Below are 10,519 nucleotides of genomic sequence, written 5' to 3' on the forward strand. Positions count from 1 at the left end.
CCTCGGGATCAGCTGACATGCCCCAGCTGTAGCTACTCATTACATCCTGGCCAGCGATGGTGCGGACATCCGTGAGTGTCTGCTCGACAGACGAAGCAGTCCCGACCGCCGAGTCGAATGTGATGTCGGTCAACCGCAGGATGGCTGCTACCATCTTTGCGTCTCGCAGACCAGAAATAAAACGATCTCTGAGCCGTGCCGGACGCTCCTCTGTCATGAACTTGCAAGGTACAGCCGAATGCTTCACCCGTGCTATGAAGTCTGCAACGCGCTCCTCGCCACCCTTAGCGAGGTGATCGAACTGGAACAGCGCGAGATGCAACGATTTCTCTGGCGCCAAGTGGGTCTTCATTTTCGCCACGATGTCCTGAAATGATAGCCCGTCATCACTGGGCTTATTTGGAGCCACCAAATCACTCAGCAGCCGGTAGTGCTCCGTTGATAACGAGGCGAGCAAGATCGCCTTGCGTTTCTCTTCATCATCTACATCATTCGCGCGAAAGTAGCAACCCAACTGTTCAGAAAACAACTCGAATTCATCTCCCCCGAAAACGGATACGCGCCCGTGCGCCGTGCCCCGACCTTCTGCCATGCTCGTGCTGGCGAGACCCTTGGCTCCGTAGCCTGGAACCGCACGGGTTATTTGCCGCCCTGCACACGCCGATCCGAAGATCCTCGTCAGCCAACTGTGGTGTACTGATAGAAGATGCTTAGCAGGCAGACACGAGCGGGGGAACAGTCGAGCCGGGCTGTGTTGCACAAGCGCGAGCGTACTTTGCCCGTGGCTCCCCTTTATTACGTATTCAGCACACGCACAAGCTGGGCGACTCCGGCATTACTACGACGCCTCAGGCGGCGCGCTCACCTTATATTCCTTGCAGATACGATGACCACGACGACCCCTCCTCCCATCATCATGCCCCGCCCTGCATGCCCGCAGGCTACACCACAAAACAGACTGCTCTCAATTCGACCTTTCATTCATTCCTTGCCAAAAAAAATCCAACTGTTACAGTGTTTCTTCTCTCCATTCTCTTAATTCACCTTTATTGCATCAATCAAGAAATGTCTTTAATCACATCTCTGACCTAAAACTTAAAAAAAACCCAGTTTGCTATGAATGTTCAATTTCTCTCAACCATTCTATTCTTCCAACTTCAGTGCCAACTCACCCCTCTCACCCCTCCCTCTCAAAACAACCATCACACTCTTCTCCCTCCAAACCTCCCTCTCACCTCGGTCAAAAACTCCCCCCTCACCTTTCTCCCACTATTCACCCCCTCATTCACCCTTCTCAAAGTTGCCCCCCCTCTCATCCACAAAGCTGCCTCCTTCCCCTGCCCTCTCACCTTCATCTCATCACTCCACCTCCTCAAATCCTCAACTGCCTTCTTCCCCCTCTCCCCCAGCACCACAGAGCCTTTTCTCCACCTCATCTGCCTCTCCCTGAGCTATTCTGCAATTCCCCACACTCTTTCAACAACTCTCCTTACCCCCCCTTCCTCCCTTGTCCTTCCCTCCCCCATTCTCTCAACCTCTGCCCCAAAGCCTCCTCCTCTCCCTCTTCATTAACAGTGTGGACCTCAAATATCCGGGGCCTTCGCTCAAACCTTACAAATCTTTCCATGCAGGTTGGCACTGACAAACCAGACATAATCTGCCAAACATGAACTTTCCTCCCTCAAGACGTCTCTGACTCCCAAGTATCTCTCCCTGGTTACTCCCTCCTCCGGTATGACAGACCTGAGCCTCGTCCTGGTGGAGAAGTTGCTCTCTTCATAAAAAGACTCTATTCCTCATTCTCCATGCACTGCCCCCACACCCCCAGGAATACCTCTGGCTCTGGCTTCCCTCCACTCCCACCTCATGTTTATATGTGTACTGTACCGTCGACCTAACAGTGATGACTCCATCTACACCTCACTATCCGAAAACATGGACCAACTTCGATCCTCTCATCCAAACTCACTTCCTCATATGTGTTGACGTCAATTGTCATCATGCCAGTTGGCTAGGTGTGGGTACCTCTCACCTGTCATGGCACTTCAGCAAAAGACTTCTTTGACTCATTGGGACTGACTCAATCGGTCAATTTCCCGACCCGGATCTCAACCAATGGTACTCCATCTCTTCTGGATCTGATTTTGACAAATTTCCCTGAAAATATCTGCTGTTCTTCCTCCGGTCCAATTGGTTCTTCTGACCATGTGCTTGTCAAAGTGGATATCACTCTCGCTGTTATTAGAGAACCACCTCAGCGCCGTCGATTCTGGCATTTCACTCAAGCCGACTGGCAGGGTCTCCAAGCAGCCATCAAACTTCAAGACTGGTCTCCTATCGCTACTTTCTCCAACATCAACTCATCCTGGGAATTCTTTCAAAGAAACTTGTTCTCCCTCGTGCACAGATTTATCCCCTCTCATCTTCAGTTGTCCGACCCTTCCTCCCACCCATGGTTCACTGAAGCTTGTGGCGAGGCAGTTGTCCTGAAACAACTTGCCTTTACCTCATGGAAAGCAAACCCAACTGAGGGTAATCTCAGTTCCTTCCACAAAGCTGAGAGCAAATGTGTATCTACCCTCAGGAGAGCCAGAAAAAAACATCTTTCTCATCTCAAGTCTGAACTCTCAAACCTCTCTCCCTACTCAAAATCCTGGTGGTGTCCAATCATACCTGTTTTTGGTGTATGTCCCCCCTCCATCCCCTCCCTTACCTCAAATTGCCGCACTGCTGACACTGCACATGAAAAGGCTGAATGCCTAAACTTGGTGTTTGCATCGAAATCTTGTGTCCAAAACCCATCGCTTTCTATACCCACCTTACCCAGTCGCACCCAACTGTCCCTGGACTCTGTCCTTTTCTCCTGACAAGGTGGAGAGCTTGCTGTCAAACCTCGACTCAGATTCTGCAACCGGTGCAGATGGCATCAGCCCACGTGTCCTTAAAATCTGCTCCTCTGCTCTTGATCACCCTCCCTCTGCTCTATTCACCCTCTCATTTACTCAAGGTCATCTCCCATGTGCTTGGAAATCAGCGAACATTACCACCCTGCATAAAAAGGTACAAAAACAGATCCCTGTAATCTACAGACCAATGAGCCATCTCCCAATCATCAGCAGGGTTATGGAATCCATCATCGCTTCCGACATTAAATCCACCCTCTTCTCCAATGGCTTGATTTCGGATCATCAATTTAGTTTCAAACCAGGTCAATCTACCCTGGATATGCTGCTTCTGCTCTCCTAACAATGGATGGAGGTTCTCAATGCCGGACATGAAAGAAGAGCCGTATCCCAAGACATATCATGTGCTTTTGACACGGTCTGGCACCCTGCCCTGTTCAACAAACTCTCTTCCCATGGTATCCAAGGCCATCTCCACTCATGGCTCGCAGACTTCCTCTCCTGTCGCAGTCAATGTGTGGCCCTAAATGGAGTTCTTTAATCCCCTCTTCCTGTCCAGGCTGGAGTTCCTCAAGGTAGCGTTCTGGGCCCTGTTCTTTTTCTGGTTTTCATCAATGATGTCTCCGACTGTCTGGAAAATCCTCTTTATCTCTTTGCTGATGACTCCACCCTCTGCCGTACCATCGGTCATCCCTCAGACCGGCAAGCAGCAGCTTCCTCGCTCACTGCAGATCTGGGAAAAAATAACAAACTGGTCCAACATGTGGAACATGTCTTTCAATCCGAACAAATCTCACACTCTCACTATGTCTCTTCGAAAGAACCGTTTAGACCCCCCCCCCCCCCACATCTACTTTCTTAACAACCCTCTGGAAGAAGTCCTTTCTTTCAAGCTTCTGGGTCTCACAATCTTCCGTGATCTTTCCTGGAAAAGCCACATTTCCAACCTGTCCTCCAACGCCGGTTGCCAACTGGGAATCCTCCCTCGTGCAAAGTCCTTCCTCGGCCCACCTGAGCTCCTAGTCAGGTTCACCGTGTACCTGAAACGTGGTCCCGTGGGAATTGCGTGCCAAAAGCGATTTTATTGTTTAAATGGCATCTATAGGGTCTTAGTAGACAGAAAAACTTGGGTGGCAATTTTACTTTTTGGGAATTTGGGTTTTTGTGGGGGCTTAAATGGGGGTACCGTCATTTCGCAGTTTATCGCCCGAAATGAAAGCGTTTAGACCCCCCATATATATATATATATATATATATATATATATATATATATATACATATATATATATATATATATATATATTGTTATTGTTATTACTATTTTTATCTCTTAAAATATTAATAGGAAAATTATGAAAAAAAATCAGGTGTCTTCCTCATATCATCATTCATTTATGTACCAAATATTTAGTTGATGTCTGAAATAATTATTGATGTTTATGCATTTCCAGATATGAACTTCTGAAGAAGTTCACCCGTTTCGAAGCAAGGCCTGTTGATATTCAACTATAACGGACGTGACAATGAACTCGCTCACCTGCATCATTTGCGATCAAGGCAAGCGGAAGGGCTACACCTTTGTACAGAATGTTACATCAGATTCTATTGGTAACATAAAGAACTTTGCCGAGAAGCGAGCACAGTATGGAGAAACGCAGGATGCACCTCTGGCTGAAAATCTGTCAAAGTTGTCTGCATCTGATACGGAAAACATCCATTACCACAAAGAATGTTACAAACTCGAGGTGCACAAAGGTATGCTGGAGAGAGCCGAAAAGAGATTTTGTGAAACATCATCTCGTGAATCACAAATGCGACCAGCTAAACTCGGACGTCCATCCTTGGTACATGATGAGGATTCTGTCAGACGTGTTCGCAGGTGTCGCCCAATGGAGCCAAAGACCAAGTCCTGTGCGTTTCTCTGTGATAATCCGACAGATGGAGAGTTGCATCTTGTCCTGACAGATACGATGGGGACCCGCTTTCTGGACATAAAAACGAAGACACGTGATGACAAAGTCCGAGCAAACCTGTCACTGTTGCTTGAAGTTGGTGATGCCGCTGCAAATGAAATGTGGCATCACAGAGATTGTTGACGAAATGTTGAACGCCAATGCTATTCTTTCAGATTTGATTGCACTGGGGTCGATGATTATATCACCATGCATATGTGTGACATTGAAATTGTAAATGCAGTCATAATACAAATACAAGTTCATAATACAAGACACGATGAACATACGCAATGTTCCTATGAAGCTTCTGCTATCTCATGTGGACACCAAGTCCCAGCTCACAGAATTTCTTGGGAAACGATTGCCGAAACATTTCTCTGGGAGTAACAAAGGGCTTGCTGTTGTGTATGGGTCATCAGCATACACCAATGCAAACAACATCATCAGTCAGAATATGTCCACTCACAATCAGGAGGAAGCTGGCACACAGATCCCGCTTCATGTCATCGATGCAGCAAGACAAGGAACATCAACGCGAGACATGTATGTGTGGTCCCCAGACACAGATGTGTTCTTGTTGTTGATAGATCTTGTTGCCAACCACACCATCCCAGGACAATTGAAGATGTTAACTGGCAGAGGGAAATTCTTCCGGACAATTGACATCAAAGAGAGGAGCACTGCGATTGGAACGGAGAAGTCAAAGGCTTTGATAGGACTGCACAACTTCACTGGTGCGGATTGGGGTGGAAAGTTCTTCAGTATATCGAAGAAAGTGTGGATAACCAAGTTCCTGCAACTACCTTCAAGCAGCAAGATTATCAAGACTTTCCAGATCTTTGGATGTCCAGACAGTCTTCCTGAAGCTGATGTTGTCAATGTCGAGACGTTCGTCTGCAGTGTATACTCCAGCAAAAGTTTGTGCGTCACATTGCCAGATCTTCCATGGGAGCTGTTCAATGTCAAGAACTTGGAGGGTGAAAAGCTTCCACCGACGCGAAGCACTCTGAAACCTCACAGACAGCGTGCCAACCTGATGTCCAAAAGAGACAAAACCTACCAAGAACCAAGGCCAAAGAACCTACTCCCAGAGGGCAATGGATGGAAACTAAATGACGACAAAAACCTTATACCAGTACAATGTCTCGAAAAGCCAGCACCACGTGTAGTACTTGAACTAGTTAGATGTGGATGCAAAGGTGCGTGCAAAGGCGGATATCGTGGTTCACATACTCCGCATGTACAAATAATATATTTGTAAATACATCAATAATTATTCAGGATATCAACTAAATATTTAGTATATAAATGAATGATGAGATGAGGAAGACACCTGATTTTTTTCATAATTTTCCTATTAATATTTTAAAAGATAAAAATAGTTATAACAATACTCGCGCTTTCATTTCGGGCGATAAACTGCGAAATGACGGTATCCCCGTTTAAGCCCCAGAAAAACCCAAATTCCCAAAAGTAAAATTGCCACCCAAGTTTTTCGGTTTATTAATACCCTATAGATGGCATTTAAACAATACAATCGCTTTTGGTACGCAATTCCCACGGCATGACACGGTGAACCAGACTATCCTGACTGCATACAAAGCTTTCGTCCGCAACTGGATGGAGTACTGCTCTCCCCTCTGGGCTGGTGCTCCTGCCTCCCACCTTTCTCGGCTTCACGCTGTGGAAACCAAGGCATTTAGGATCATTGGGATCTCCCACGATGAGGCTGAGTCTTTGGGCCTCTCACTCTCTCACCGCAGGCAGGTCAGTGGTCTTTCTGTCTTCTACCATTTCCTCTCCAGTCTCCCCCCCCACTGCTCTCTCTCTGTGATTAGTCCCCACCATATTTTCGCAGGGTGCTTAAGGTCCGCCAGCAACCCCCTGCTGCTAAAACGACCAAAATCATGAATCACTGCTCCCCTTCACTCTTTCATTCCTCTTTTTCCCACCTTTGGAATAAACTCCCACACTCTGTTCAATCCCATTCTTCCCTCCAGGCCTTCAAATCAGTTGTTCACCACCACCTCTTATCATCCCCCATCCAAATTCTCGATCTTTTCTACCCCCGTTAATCCACCTCAAACCCACCTCCTTCAAATTCCCTGCTTTCCTTCCATGAAAGTCCCTGTAATGTCCATCTTGTATACCCCGACGTCCCCACCCCATCCCTCCCCCTTCCACAGATCTCCTAATGTCTGTTCCTCACTGTTTTGTCCTTCCCTATCCCGTCACCCTTGTCTCATGCACCCCCCCCCCCTTGCTGTGCGTTGTGTGTTTGCTCTCATACGAGCCTCGACATGGTATACAAAAAAAAAAGAGAGAGGGGAGGGGGAGTGGGAAGAGAGGGGAGGGGGGTGGGAAGAGAGGGGAGCGAGGAGGGGAGAGGGAAGAGTGGGGAGAGGGAAGAGAGGGGGGGGGAGAGGGAGTGGGGAGGATGGATGGGGTAGGGAGGAGTGGGGAGGGGGAAAGGGAAGAGTGGGGAGGGGTGGGAAGGGGGAGTGGGAAGAGAGAGGAGGGGGAGGGAAGAGAGGGGAGGGGAGGGGGAGGGAAAAGAGGGAAGAGAGGGGAGCAGGTAGGGGGAGAGGGAAGAGAAAAAGAGAGTGTGAGAGAGGGAGAAGGATAGGAGAAGGGTAGGGGGAGGGGGAAAGGGAGGAGGGGGAGGGGACAGGGGAGAGTGAAGAGAGGGGAGGGGAGAGAGGGAAGAGAAGGGAGGGGGAGAGGGAAGGGGAGACTGAAGAGAGGGGAAGGGTGGGGAGAGGGAAGATATGGGAGGAAGAGAGGGAAGAGAGGTTAGGGGAGAGGGAGGGGTGGGGAGAGGGGAGATGGAGAGCAGAGAGAAGGGAGAGGGAGGGCAGAGGGAAGGAGAGGGAGGGCAGAGGGAAGGAGAGGGAGGGCAGAGGGAGGTGTGAGGGAGAATGAGGGAGAGTGAGGGAGAGTGTTGAGGAGGGAAGAGGGTGGGAGGTGGAGGGTTGAGGAGGGAAGAGGGTGGGAGGTGGAGGGGAGAAGGAGGGAGAGGAGGGGAAAAGGAGGGTGAGGGGAGATGGAGGAAGACGGCGGGGAGAGGGAGGGAGGAGAGTGGGAGGTGGGAGGAAGAAGGAGGGGAGACGAGGAGGGGAGGGGAGAGAGAGTGGGAGAGAGAGGATAAAGTCAGCGAATAAAGTAAGCACAAGAGGAAAGTAAAATGGAGAAAGTGAGTAGTATCAAGCGGCCCTCAGATACTCTACAGAAATCATCATTTACACACCAAAGCTTCTCAAAACACTCACAGACTGGAATGAGAGCAACAGTAAAATTCAAGTTTAATTCGGCTTTCACAAAATGCCTGAAAATGACCAAAATTATTTCACAAAATGCCTTAAAAATCAGTCCTGTACAAATCATTGTTCAACTTGAACTTTCTGGTCATATAAACTTGCCAGCTTGACTTGGAAAATGAGAAAATTTTCTCGAACTGCCTTTGGAAGGCAAAAAGGACAACTTAGACAAAAATAAATATTGAAAAACTAAAATAATTCGAAGGGCACTCAGTAGAGCGCATACGAGGTGATGACGTCAAGACGAGGTGATCTCCCGTGATGAGATGGTCGACCGCTTGTCGTAATGCGCCAGACAAGATGTCTCGGATGCGCGGGATGTTTGGTTTAATCGCAGTAATTCTGATCGCTGGCTCCTGGGACACCGGAGTAATCTGTGGTGTGCAGGTGTCAGCCTGCACTGTTTCTGTAGAAACAGGTTGAGGGGGAGCCTTTAATGGAACCTTGAGTAATGTGGTGGGGATGGGGGGAGATTCTGCGATATGTTGAGCAATTTGAGATTCTTCTTCAAGACTATCATTGTGCTCAGGCATTCTGGCACAGTGACTATTGGGGTTGAAAGATCATCATTGGGTAAGTAGGGACGATGTCGGCTCGAATTTTGATCCTTTTCTTGCTCAGTCACGTCTCGACTGAACTCGTCATCATTTGCACAAGGATTTGAGGTAGTTTGGATTTTAACCTTTTTTGGAGATAGTGCATGCACATCCAGGGCCTCATATCAATGACTCATCGAGACCTGATCAGGTAAATCTGGAGTCGTGTCCAACACTTCAGATTCTAAAAACACCTTCTTTTCATGACGAGGTGAGGGCTGTGTGTTTCTCGTTCGGTCTTGTGTTGAAACTTGTGCTCATTGTTGAGTTTTCGACATATTTTCATGTCGGGTTTCCTTGAGGCCTACCCTTCTTCCCGTTTGTGTGCACGACCGTATTTATTGTATTTGCTCCTTATTACCACCAGTTTTAATTTTCTCCACTTTTATCTCAACCCTGCTTCTATCCCCCTCAACTATACCCTCTGTTTCATGTCTTAAAATATATATAGATATATATAAAAAGACAACAAAAAATCCTTTTACCTCATGTTGTCCCCTACGTAACACGTCACTTCCTGTACCGACTCTTCTTCCTCCTTCTGCCGATCAGCCATTTACTTTTGCCAACCCACATTTACCAGACACCTTCACGATTTTTCTTCAACCCTTTCCCTGACCTAATCTTTAAAAAATATACAAGAAACGGTCTCTTAAAATGTTACAACTTCCTCGTTCACACGTGTGGTTCTCGGAATTGTATCATAATCCACTGCTCTTCTTCTTCTACATCAAATGGCTGTTTTCAATTGGACCTTTCCTTCATCCCATGTCCAAAAAGTCCCACTGTTACAACGTTTCTTTTCTCCATTCTCTTCATTCTCCTTAATTGCATCCCTCACGTAATGTCATTAACCGCATCTCTGAATTAAACATTTTAAAATCCCAGTTTGTAATTCATGTTCGTGTTTCCATCAATCGTCCTTTTTTTTTTCCAACTTCAGTGCCAATTCATCCCTCCTCCTTAAATCTACCTCCTCCTAACCCCTCACCTGTTATCCCCTCTCGTTACCCCTCCCATCTTGCCCCCGCTCTTGGCACCTCTTCACTGTCTAATGCTTCAGTATCAGCTCCTCCTCTTTTGTCCCAAAGTGTGTGTGGTGTTCTAACATCTGTGGGCTCCATTCTAACCGAACAGATATCTCGCACTCTCAATCAGCGTGTGATCACATCACAAACATGCTCCTTCAATCCTTTCAGCACATCTAGCCCTCCTCACAACCCATCAAATCTTGTACCTCCCCCTGCCCGCTCTCTTCTTTACCATACCTCCACCAAGTCTCATCCATCCCATCGCCCTCCTGCACCTTGGCCGTGCCTGCTCTCATCGTCTCCCCTCCCCCTCACCTTTCTCCCTTAACTCTCCCCACTCACCCTTCTCCCTCCAATCTTTACCCTCACTTACCCTTCTCAAAGTTGCCCCCCCCCTGCTCACATCCACAAAGCTGGCTCCTTCCCCCACCCTCTCACATCCATCTCATCATTCCACCCTCCAATATTCAACTGCCCTCTGCTCCCTCTCTTATTACTCCCCACGGTACCTCAACCTATCACCACCGAGCCTTTTCTCCTCCTCATCTGCCCCTCTTTCCTCGCTCTTTTGAAATCCCCCACACTCTTTCAATGACTCTCCTTATCTGCCCCCTACTCCCTTGTCCTCCCTCCCATCCCCTGCACCCAAAACCTCCTCCCGTCCCTCTTCCTTAACAGTGTGGACCTCAAATATCCGGGACCTTCACTCAAACTTGA

Source organism: Eptatretus burgeri, chromosome 6, assembly GCF_056783735.1.
Source record: "Eptatretus burgeri isolate ZD-2024b chromosome 6, Ebu_testis_v1, whole genome shotgun sequence".
Lineage (NCBI taxonomy): Eukaryota > Metazoa > Chordata > Myxini > Myxiniformes > Myxinidae > Eptatretus > Eptatretus burgeri.